This window comes from Schistocerca nitens, chromosome 5 (assembly GCF_023898315.1).
Source record: "Schistocerca nitens isolate TAMUIC-IGC-003100 chromosome 5, iqSchNite1.1, whole genome shotgun sequence".
NCBI lineage: Eukaryota > Metazoa > Arthropoda > Insecta > Orthoptera > Acrididae > Schistocerca > Schistocerca nitens.
The window spans coordinates 633,590,775-633,603,345 of record NC_064618.1 but is presented as its reverse complement, the minus strand read 5'-3'; the positions used below and the strand labels follow the sequence as shown (position 1 = coordinate 633,603,345).

Genomic DNA, 12,571 nt, shown 5'->3' with positions numbered 1-12,571 from the left:
TCTATTATCAGTCCTGGAAGAAATGGGTTTGGATAAGAAAACAACTAATATTATAAAACGGACCCTTACAAATACATTTTCGAAAGTTAAATTTATGGGCAAATTATCGGAACCCTTTGAAATAAAAACTGGAGTGCGATATGGGGTTGTCTCTCACAGTTGATGTTCAATTGTGCGCTTGAGAAAGTAGTCAGAGAATGGAACACAAATATTAAGAGTGGTATAAGACTGGGTTGCAAACAGAAGAACCTTATAGTAAATTGCATTGCTTTTGCAGATGATATGGCCCTATTTGCTGAAACAACGGAAGAAGCACGGGAGCAAATCCTTGAATTAAAGAAGCAAGCGGCTAAAATAGGTCTTCACATCTCCTTTGAAAAAAATAAGATATTGACAAACATCAAGCACTCAAGTAAATACCTCAAAGTTCAAGAACAAAAGATTGAAATAGTAATAGAATTCAAATATCTCGGAGAATGGATTAGATGGAATGCTGAGAAAAGCAAAGCAATGGAATCCGGAAAAAATAAACTTGAATTGGCCTTCCAACTAACAAAACATACATACAACAAAAAATCTCTTTCATGGGGGTCCAAAATTACACATTACAAGACAGTGATTAAGCCAGGAGCACTGTATGCAGCGGAAACACTAAACATGGAGAAACTTGAGCTAAAGGAAAGAAAAATTTTAAGAAAAATCATTGGACCAAAATTTCAAGACAATAAGATTAAATACATCGAAAATGAAACTCTCTACAAGAAAGCTGAAAAACTTTCAGATACTATGCGAAAAAGGAGGATACATTTTTATGATCATCTTCTCAAAATAAATTCCAACAGATTAACCAAACAAATCTTTGGTTTCTTCCGTAACCGCAAAACGAAACCCAACTGGTGTAAAGAAACCGGGAAAGACCTAGAATAATTAAAGTTTTCAGAAATTTCGCTTATCGATCGAACAGCTAAATTAATTACTAAAGATGAAAACATAAGGTTCCAAGACAAATCTACACAAAAGTCTAAACCCTTCATCTCGGAAGAAGAGAGGAAAAGATCAGAAAGAATGGAGAAATACTGGGCTCTAAGGTTGACAGATGTCATAATTACCGAACTATCAGTTTAATAAGTCACAGCTGCAAAATACTAGCGCGAATTCTTTACAGACGAATGGAAAAACTGGTAGAAGCCGACCTGGGGGGAGGTCAGTTTGGATTCCGTAGAAATGTTGGAACACGTGAGGCAAATACTGACCCTACGACTTATCTTAGAAAATAGATTAAGGAAAGCAAACCTACGTTTCTAGCATTTGTAGACGTAGAGAAAGCTTTTCACAATGTTGACTGGAATACTCTCTTTCAAATTCAAAGGTGTCAGGGGTAAAATACAGGGAGCAAAAGGCTATTTACAGTTTGTACAGAAAACAAATGGCAGTGATAAGAGTCGAGGGGCATGAAAGGGAAGCAGTGGTTGGGAAGGGAGTGAGACAGGGTTGTAGCCTCTCCCTGATGTTATGCAATCTGTATATTGAGCAAGCAGTAAAGGAAACAAAAGAAAAATTGGGAGTAGGTATTGAAATCCATGGAGAAGACATAAAAACTTTGAGGTTCGGCGATGACATTGTAATTCTGTCAGAGACAGCAAAGGACTTGGAAGAGCAGTTGAACGGAATGGACAGTGTCTTGAAAGGAGGATATAAGATGAACATCAATAAAAGCAAAAAGAGGATAATGGAATGTAGTGGACTTAAGTCGGGTGATGCTGAGGGAATCATATTAGGAAATGAGACACTTAAAGTAGTAAAGGAGTTTTGCTATTTGGGGAGCAAAATTACTGATGATGGTCGAGGTAGAGAAGATATAAAATGTAGACTAGCAATGGCAAGGAAAGCGTTTCTGAAGAAGGGAAATTTGTTAACATCGAGTATTGATTTAAGTTTCAGGAAGTCGTTTCTGAAAGTATTTGTATAGAGTGTAGCCATTTATGGAAGTAAAACATGGACGATAAATAGTTTGCACAAGAAGAGAATGGAAGCTTTCGAAATGTCGTTCTACAGAAGAATGCTGAAGATTAGATGGGAGGATCACATAACTAATGAGGAGGTATTGAATAGAATTGGGGAGAAGAGAAGTTTGTGGCACAACTTGACTAGAAGAAGGGATCGGTTGGTTGGACATGTTCTGAGGCATGAAGGGATCACAAATTTAGCATTGGAGGGCAGCGTGGAGGGTAAAAATCGTAGAGGGAAAGCAAGAGATGAATACACTCTACATCTACATCCATACTCCGCAAGCCACCTGACGGTGCGTGGCGGAGGGTACCATGAGTACCTCTATCGGTTCTCCCTTCTATTCTAGTCTCGTTTTGTTCGTGGAAAGAAGGATTGTCGGTATGCATCTGTGTGGGCTCTAATCTCTCTGATTTTAGTCTCATGGTCTCTTCTCGAGATATACGTAGGAGGGAGCAATATACTGCTTGACTCTTCGGTGAAGGTATGTTCTCGAAGCTTTAACAAAAGCCCGTACCGAGCTACTGAGCGTCTCTCCTGCAGAGTCTTCCACTGGAGTTTATCTATCATCTCCGTAACGCTTTCGCGATTACTAAATGATCCTGTAACGAAGCGCGCTGCTCTCCGTTGGATCTTCTCAATCTCTTCTATCAACCCTATCTGGTACGGATCCCACACTGCTGAGCAGTATTCAAGCAGTGGGCGAACAAACGTACTGTAACCTACTTCCTTTGTTTTCGGATTGCAGATTCAGAAGGATGTAGGTTGCAGTAAGTACTGGGAGATGAAGAAGCTTGCACAGGATAGAGTAGCATGGAGAGCTGCATCAAACCAGTCTCAGGACTGAAGACCACAACAACAACAACAACAACAACAACAACAAGGAAAGAACAACGCACAAAGAAATGACTGATCCAGCGTACCCGACAGAGGGTGAAACGAAAGAAGAAAGAGAGAACTACAAATTAACAGTTTACTTTTTTTTCCATTTACGTGTACTGTGAAACTTTGCTTCTTGCCAAATTTCATTATTCTAGGTCAACAGGAATTACCCTGTAGATTTTTATGAGTTCCTTTGCGAGTATCATCATATTTGACATAAACGGCCGTACCTTTTGATTGCACTAACTTAGAAGCTTCAATGTTTTACACCGCCAAGGAACCGTAAACTTCAGCATGCGACATAAATTTCAACGTAATACGCCTACCCGTTCCTGAGAAAAAGGGTTCTTGACAGTCGGACAGACGGACAACAAAGTCATCTTATACGGGTTCCATTTATTTCCGATTGAGGTACGGAATCCTAAAAATTGTGAATGAAATACCACCTGGTGGCATTATTTCATTTAGTATCAAAGATATGGAGACAGCTCTGAAATGACAAGAACCATGGCTTTAATTAAACTGTTACTGTTGCGTTATTGTCTTAGTAATTCATGAACTGACGGGAAGTTGTTATCTTTCTGGAAACAGCTACCAAACGAAATTATATTGTGTAAGTTATTATACACTATAGAAAGCTACAGACTGTTTTAGTTTCTTTTAGCTGTCCTATATGTATACCAGTTGTAATAGTAGTTAAATAAAAGGATTACATTCTACATTTAATAAGAGGAGGAAAATTGAAGATAAATAACTTCCTAAAATTTTGTAATTCTAGGGAAAGGCTTCGGCAATGTAACGTGGAATAAGAACAGGTGGCTGAAACGCAGCGACAGATGAATAACCTACAACATATATCAAATCGAAATGAGAGTGTTAAAAATGCAAGAAATACCAGACGCGTTACGGAGAGTGTAATCGTCATCGTTTAACTTGTTCGTCGAAGAAACAACGTGGGAAGTACTTCTCTTGGTTGGGGTTCACATTCACGTAAGATTATGTAAAAGAAGTAACAGTCGCCTTTCACTGCAAAAGTCAATTCTTTGCACTGTTGAAATATCGTACTCATCGCCTGTCAAAGTCTAAACATCTTCTGATGTTTAAATGTGTGTGAATTCCTAAGATACCAAACTGCTGAGGTCAGTGGCCCCTAGACTTACACACTACTTAAACTAACTTATGCTACAAACAACACACACACCCATGACCGGTGGAGGACTCGAACCTCCGGTGAGAGGGGCCGCGCGATCCGTGACATGGCGCCTCTAACCGCGCGGTCATCTCCTGACATCTGTACATATCATGGTCGCATCGGTTTGTTGGTTCTTTCAAAGTTGTTAACATATTTCATATAAACCCCTCAAAGTCACTACTTGTCTACTGTTCACATGATAGACTACTGTAGAGCTGCTTCCCGGGTTCGATTCCCGGCGGGGTCAGGGATTTTCTCTGCCTCGTGATGACAGGGTGTTGTGTGATGTCCTTAAGTTAGTTAGGTTTAAGTAGTTCTAAGTGCTAGGGGACTGATGACCATAGATGTTAAGTCCCATAGTGCTCAGAGCCATTTTTTTTTTTTTTTTTTTTTTTTTTTTTGTAGAGCTGTGTCAAACCAGTCTTCGGGCTGATGACCATATCAACAACAACATAACGAAAGTATATGCAATGGATAATAGAGGTAGTGTACTCGTCGTAACTGCATTCGATACTGAAACTTCCTGGCAGATTAAAACTGTGTGCTGGACCGAGACTCGGACACAGGATCTTGCCTTCCGCGGGCAAGCGCTCTATTATCTGAGCTACCCAAATACGACTCACGACCCGATGCCACAGTTTTACTTCCGTCAGTACCTCGTCTCCTACCTTCCAAACTAAACAGAAGCTCTCTTGCGAAACTTGCAGAACTAGCACTCCTGGAAGAAAGAATATTGTGGAGTTATGACTTTGGCACAGCCTGGGGGATGTTTCCAGGTTCCATATTGTTTGGGTAAAACTCAGTAATAAGCATGGGCAAAAACATAGAGAGCAGAACGGTAATCCGAGGTTCATGGGGTCGAGTCCCTATGCAGACAGTTTTTCTTTTTATTTTTAACTTTTAAGTTACTTGCACTTCACATAAACCGAAATGTTCGACATATTGTATTTCTTAATGTTTTCATAAAAGGCAAGCGAAGATAAGCCAAAGGAAAATTTGGGGTAGCAAATAGTTTTCCCAGAAGGGAGTGCACTTTCCGTTTCCACGAGGACTCTACAAATAAATCTCCAGTAAAGGATTGTAAGGCGAACACGACAACTTAGCGCATGAAATTAAATCCTTTTATTATTCTACTGTTGATGAATTACACGTCCTGGGATTACACCCATCGTAAAACAGGACGAGCAGTAATTTTCTCGGTATCTTGCGCATGATATAAACGCTGCTTTTTACAATTACGCAGTTGTTTTAAAGCTTCCATAGAAAAACGAATTTTGCTTGCGTTGAACAAAGGTCCGTTTTCATCACACAGTTTGCAGCAAACAAAGCGTAATGCTGTTCGTAGGTCAAAATGAAACTAATGGAATGCGAAGTGCTGTCGCTTTAATTACAATCCCTTCTTGGAAAGTTATTTGCAGAGTCCTCGTAGACGCTGTAAGGGCAATCCCTTCTTGGAAATTTATATACTATCCCAAATCAGATTAATAAGCCACGGCTACAAAATACTAACGCGAATTCTTACAGACGATTGGAAAAACTGGTAGAAGCCGACCTTGGGGGAGATCAGATTGGATTCCGTAGAAATATGGGAACACGTGAGGCAATACTGACCCTACGAGTTATTTTAGAAGCTAGATTAAGAAAAGGCAAACCTACGTTTCTAGCATTTGTAGACTTAGAGAAAGCTTTTGACAATGTTGGCTGGAATACTCTCTTTCAAATTCTCAAGGTGGCAGGGGTAAAATACAGAGAGCGAAAGGCTATTTACAATTTGTGCAGAAACCAGATGGCAGTTATAAGAGTCGAGGGACATGAAAGGGAAGCAGTGGTTGTGAAGGGAGTGAGACAGGGGTGTAGCCTCTCCCCGATGTTATTGAATCTGTATATTGAGCAAGCAGTAAGGAAACAAAAGAAAAATTGGGAGTAGGTATTAAAATCCATGGAGAAGACATAAAAACTTTGAGGTTTGCCGACGACACTGTAATTATGTCAGAGACAGCAAAGGACTTGGTAGAGCAGTTGAACGGAATGGACAGTGTCTTGAAAGGAGGATATAAGATGAACATCAACAAAAGCAAAACGAGGATAATGGAATGTAGTGGAATTAAGTCGGGCGATGCCGAGGGAATTAGATTAGGAAATGAGACACTTAAATTAGTAAGGGAGTTTTGCTATTTGGGGAGCAAAATGATGGTCGAAGTAGAAAGGATATAAAATGTAGACTGGCAATGGCAAGGAAAGTATTTCTGAAGAAGAGAAATTTGTATAGATTTAAGTGTCAGGAAGTCGTTTAGGAAAGTATTTGTATGGAGTGTAGCCATGTATGCAAGTGAAACATGGACGATAAATATTTTGCACAAGAAGAGAATATAAGCTTTCGAAATGTGGTGCTACAGAAGAACGCTGAAGATTAGATGGGTAGATCTCATAACTAATGAGGAGATACTGAATAGGATTGAAGAGAAGAGGAGTTTGTGGCACAAGTTGACCAGAAGAAGGGATCGGTTGGTAGGACATGTTCTGAAGCATCAAGCGATCACAAATTTAGCATTGGAGGGCAGCGTGGAGGGTAAAAATCGTAGAGGGAGACCAAGAGATGAATACACTAAGCAGATTCAGAAGGATGTAGGCTGCAGTACGTACTGGGAGATGAAGAAGCTTGCACAGGACAGAGTAGCATGGAGAGCTGCATCAAACCAGTCTCAGGACTGAAGACCACAACAACATCCCAAATCTTTCCTTTGCCTTTCGTTTTCATGCCTTTTATGAAAATATTAAGAAATACAGTATACTGAGAATTTCAATTTATTTGCAGTGTAGTTAAAATAAGAGAAATCAGGGGTCGCACAGAAAAATTTAAGTGCTCGTTTTTCCCGCGTGCAGTTCTGAAATGGTTCTGAGCATTATGGGACTTAACTTCTGAGATCATCAGCCCCCTAGAACTTAGAATTACTTAAACCGAACTAACCTAAGGACATCACACACATCCATGCCCGATGCAGGATTTTAATCTGCGACCGTAGCGGCCGCGCGGTTCCAGACTGAAGGCCCTAGCCGGCCACGGTGGTCTAGCGGTTCTGGCGCTGCAGTCCGGAACCGCGGGACTGCTACGGTCGCAGGTTCGAATCCTGCCTCGGGCATGGGTGTGTGTGATGTCCTTAGGTTAGTTAGGTTTAAGTAGTTCTAAGTTCTAGGGGACTTATGACCTAAGATGTTGAGTCCCATAGTGCTCAGAGCCATATGAACCATTTTTTGAAGCCCCTAGAACCGTTCGGCCACACTGGCCGGCGCCGTTCGAGAGTGGAACGGTAGAGAGATACAGCTTGAAGGTGGTTCATTGAACCCTCTGCCAGGCACTGTATTGTGAATAGCAGAGTAATCACGTAGATGTAGATGTAGGTAACGTAGAAATTTAAAATAAAAAATAAAAAATTCCGCGTGGGGACTCGACCCCACGACCCTCGGATGACTGTTCTGTACTCCTTCCTCAGCGCAAACTGCTGCCTGGGAACTGTTGACATAAATGGCTCATGCCTCGCCTGACCCGCACCAGAAATCGCACTTTTTTCTAACCATTTGGCCAACTTCTGTCACTTTCGCTTCTGGCCAAGTCCTGCATATACCGTCAATTCGGACGAATAGGCGGTCCCCTTGTCAGTTCTCTGATGCCAGCTGAGGTGTAGCTACTTGAGTGAGTAGTATTGTCTCCAGTGCCAAAGGAGCTGATAACGGCCAGGAGAGCAGCGTGCCTACTCTATGGCACTCCAGACCTCATCCAATGACGTCATCGGCAAAGGATGACTCAGTGGTCGATCCCAATTTTCCCACTAGGGCCAGCATGTGGAGATAAAGTTTTTTTTTTGTTTTTTTACCACAAACCGAACTCGCATCATGCCCCACCACATAGACAGTCGTGTCAGTTTAAAGAAATGCGGGACATATAATGAATAATACACTACTGGCCATAAAAATTGCTACACAAAGAAGAAATGCAGATGATAGATGGGTATTCATTGGACAAATATATTATACTAGAACTGACATGTGATTACCTTTTCACTCAATTTCGGTGCACAGATGCTGAGAAATCGGTACCCAGAACAACCACATCTGGCCGTAATAACTGCCTTGATACGCCTGGGCATTGAGTCAAACAGAGCTTGGTGTACAGGTACAGCTGCCCATGCAGCTTCAACACAATACCACAGATCATCAAGAGTAGTGACTGGCGTATTGTGACGAGCCAGTTGCTCGGCCTCCATTGACCAGACGTTTTCAGTTGGTGAGAGATCTGGAGAATGTGCTGGCCAGTGCACCAGTCGATCATTTTCTGTATCCAGAAAGGCCCGTACAGGACCTGCAACATGCGGTCGTGCATTATCCTGCTGAAATGTAGGGTTTCGCAGCGATCGAATGAAGGGTAGAGCCACGGGTCGTAACACATCTGAAATGTAACGTCCACTGTTCAAAGTGCCGTCAATGCGAACAAGAGGTGACCGAGACGTGTAACCAATGGCACTCCATACCATCACGCCGGGTGATACGCCAGGATGGCGATGACGAATACACGCTTCCAATGTGCATTCACCGCGATGTCGCCAAACACGGATGCGACCATCATGATGCTTTAAACAGAACCTGGATTCATCCGAAAAAATTACGTTCTGCCATTTGTGCACCCAGATTCGTCGTGAGTACACCATCGCAGGCGCTCCTGTCTTCGATGCAGCGTCAAGGGTAACCGCAGCCATGGTCTCCGAGCTGATAGTCCATGCTGCTGCAAACGCCATCGAACTGTTCTTGCAGATGGTTCTTGTCTTGCAAATGTCCCCATCTGTTGACCCAGGGATAGTGACGTGGCTGAACGATCCGTTACAGCCATGCGGAAAAGATGCCTGTCATCTCGACTGCTAGTGATACGAGACCGTTGGGATCCAGCACGGCGTTCCGTATTACCCTCCTGAACCCACCGATTCCATATTCTGCTAACAGTCATTGGATCTCGACCAACGCGAGCAGCAATGTCGCGATACGATAAACCGCAATCGCGATAGGCTACAATCCGACCTTTAGCAAAGTCGGAAACGTGATGGTAGGCATTTCTCCTCCTTACACGAGGCATCACAACAACGTGTCACCAGGCAACGCTGGTCAACTGAAATCGGTTGGGAACTTTCCTCATGTCAGCACGTTATAGGTGTCGCCACCGGCGCCAACCTTGTGTGAATGCTCTGAAAAGCTAATCATTTGCATATCACAGCATCTTCTTCCTGTCGGTTAAATTTCGCATCTGTAGCACGTCATCTTCGTGGTCTAGCAGTTTTAATGGCCAGTAGTGTATGTACCCAGAACCATTTATCGTTAACCTTCAAAACTACTTTACCACTCACCATGAAATTAATATGGATTTCTCTGCCGCCCCCCTCCCCTGTCCCCACTACTTCCCCAGTTCAGATCCTGTGTACACTCTTACAACTAAGTAACATACCTTAATATAACTGCTCCTTCTATACTGTACTTCCATATGTGGAGCACCCGCTGTTTAAATGGGGCGCTGAACCAACTGAAGGGTGTGGCAGACCGCCTCTCGACGAGGTGACACAGCCTGTTAGAACGGACTTGGTCGTAGACGACTCTCCAGAAAGAACAGCGATGCAGAGAGCACTCGTCCTGCGACGTACCCGCAACGCCAGCGTTTCAAAGAAGGTGTGGATAAGAAGAGAGACGGCGTCGGTACTCTTCCGCCTAGATCAAGAAGAACGAGGTCGCTCCTGGTCGGAAGCAGCGGCCGCGAGCAAGAAACCGCGACCAATTCAAATTCAAATGGCTCTAAGCACTATGGAACTTAACATCAGAGGTCATCAGTCCCCTAGACTTAGAACAACTTAAACCTAACTAATCTAACGACATCACATACATACATGCCCGAGGCAGGATCCGAACCTGCGACCGTAGCAGCAGCGCGGTTCCGGACTGAAGCGTCTAGAACCGCTCTACCACAGCAGCCGGCCCGCGACCAGTCGCGGTCTCCACAACTGCCGGGAAGAAGAGGGCTGTGGCTGGCACGAGCGTGGTGGGACGAGCGTGGACATCTGTGGCGACCAAGACCGCCTCCTTCCACTAGTCTGCTGCAGCTGAAAAATATGGCTGGACCAAGGTGAAGAAGATGCGTGCGGCTCGTTACGCCGCAGCCAAGAAATCCTGTGCGTCGATAAAGACAACTGCCAAATGCTTCATAGCGTCGACAGATAACGATCCCACGCTGGAACAGCCGCAGAAACAACAAGCAAACCCTGATGCAAACGAAGTGTCGCCTATAGCTAGGCGAACTGGCCTGAAACCAATGCCAGTCGTATTTGAAACCAAAGACGATTACCGTGATTTCCTGGGTCGTGTGAAGCTGTGGACAATAGCAGCTTACTCTGTGAAGACCGCCGGTCGTCAAACAGTGGCTGTCACTACCAGCCACCTGGCTGCACTCATCTCGACTCTCACTGTGCCCCTACAACGAGTCGCACACCTCGCCGAGATGTTTCAGCGAGTCTTCGAGGCCGGCCGGGGTGGCCGAGCGGTTCTAGGCGCTCCAGTCTGGAACCGCGCGACCGCTACGGTCGCAGGTTCGAATCCTGCCTCGGGCATGGATGTGTGTGATGTCCTTAGGTTAGTTAGGTTTAAGTAGTTCTAAGTTCTAGGGGACTGATGACCTCAGAAGTTAAGCCCCATAGTGATCAGAGCCATTTTGAGTCTTCGAGACCGTGATGCCGGCTACCCAGGCAGCCACGTCAACTACCACAGCTGCTGCTCCCTCTGACGTTCGCGCCGGGGAGCAGTGAAGACAACACAACACCTTGGCGGCATTGCTCGCAAGGAACAGACAATCAACTAGAGACGCGCAACATGTCGACAACCAGAAACCTAAAGATAGAAACACAACAATACAGGAGGAGTAGCAAAACTAAAAAACTAATCTCCGCCCGAACAGGCCTTGGAAGGCCTAACGGTACCGACCGGCCGCCGTGTCATCCTCAGTCCACAGGTGTCACTGGATGGGGTTATGGAGAGGCATGTGGTCAGCATGCCGCTCTCCCGGCCGTATGTCAGTTTACGAGGCCGTACAGGAGGAATAGCAAGCCTGCTTAAACTCGGCAACAATCAGGGGAGAGAAGAAGATCCGTATGCATTACTAGCTGCGATAATCTGACCATCTCAAATTACGATGGCCACTCATAACTGCGAACGCAGCAGAACCATTGGATATCTATACCATCGCCGAGGTAATCTGCCTTCTCCTACTTTCGTGTGCCATCAATAGACCGTAACTCTCTCGCTCGCCCTTACTTACATATTTTATTTATTTCTTTCGTAAATGTTCTCTAATAATTTGTGTGTGCAGTTTTTCTTGACCGACTGAGCTTTTTCTCCCGGTCCTGTAATCACCATCTTGCACCCAAGCGTTTTGCCCCGATTTTAAGGCCTTTCTGTAATTGTGGTCTTTCCTTCTCAAATTATACGTGTTTAAAATAGGCTGTAGTCGTCTACGTTTTCAGTAGAGTGGCGCTATCACTTTCTTTCCTTAGTCTACCGTCGCACTAGAACTGCGCCCTGTGATCGAATACGAAGAGGGTATTAGTTTCCAAGCCACATAGCTCGGAATGAGGAAGGAAGAGAGATTAATATTTAACGCACAGTCGAGATCGAGATCATTAGAGACTGAGTACAAACTCGGAACGTCTCAAGGATGGCGAAGGAAATCGGCCGTGCTCTTTCAAAGGAGCCATCCCGGCTTTTTCCTACGGCGATTTTGGGAAATCACGGAAAATTAAAATCTGAATAGCCTCTTCATCTCCGAATAACTACTCCAATCGCTGTACATTTGAACCTGCGTGCTATATTCATGCCTTGGTTTCCTTCTACAACCTTTACCTTCCATATTTCCTTCCAGTACCAAACTGACGATTCCTTGATACTACAGAATCTGTCCTATCAACCCAATTCCTTCTTTTACTCAAGTTGTGCCTTATATTTCTTTTCTCACTAATTCGATTGAGTACCTCCTCATTAGTTTCGTGATCTACCCATCCCCCCCCCCCCTGCATTCTTGTATAGCACCATGTTCAAAAGCTCCCTCTTTTCTTCTTGTCTGAAATGCTTATCGTCCACGCTCCACTTCCATACAAGGCTACACTCTAGAAAAATACCTCCACAAAAGACTTCGTAACAATTAAATTTTAACAGATTCCCATTTTTCAGACTTTTTTTTTCCTACAGCCAATCTGCATTTGATAACCACTCTACTTTACCATCATTGGCTATATTACTGCTCAAATAACAAAACTCATCTCCTACTTTCATTGCATCATTTCCAGTCCAATTCTCTTAGCATTGTCTCACTTAATTCCACTACAATCCATTACCCCTGCTTTACTTTTGTTGATGCTCACCTTATATCCTCTTTTCAAGACACTATCATTTCGTTCAGGTGGTCTTCCA

General features: G+C 43.8%; 1 protein-coding gene across 1 annotated transcript in view; it reads right to left on the bottom strand.

Moving 5' to 3' along the window:
* Positions 1-12,571, bottom strand: part of LOC126260634 (venom allergen 5-like) — a 157,219-nt gene that overhangs the window by 68,145 nt on the left and 76,503 nt on the right. The window lies entirely within an intron of this gene.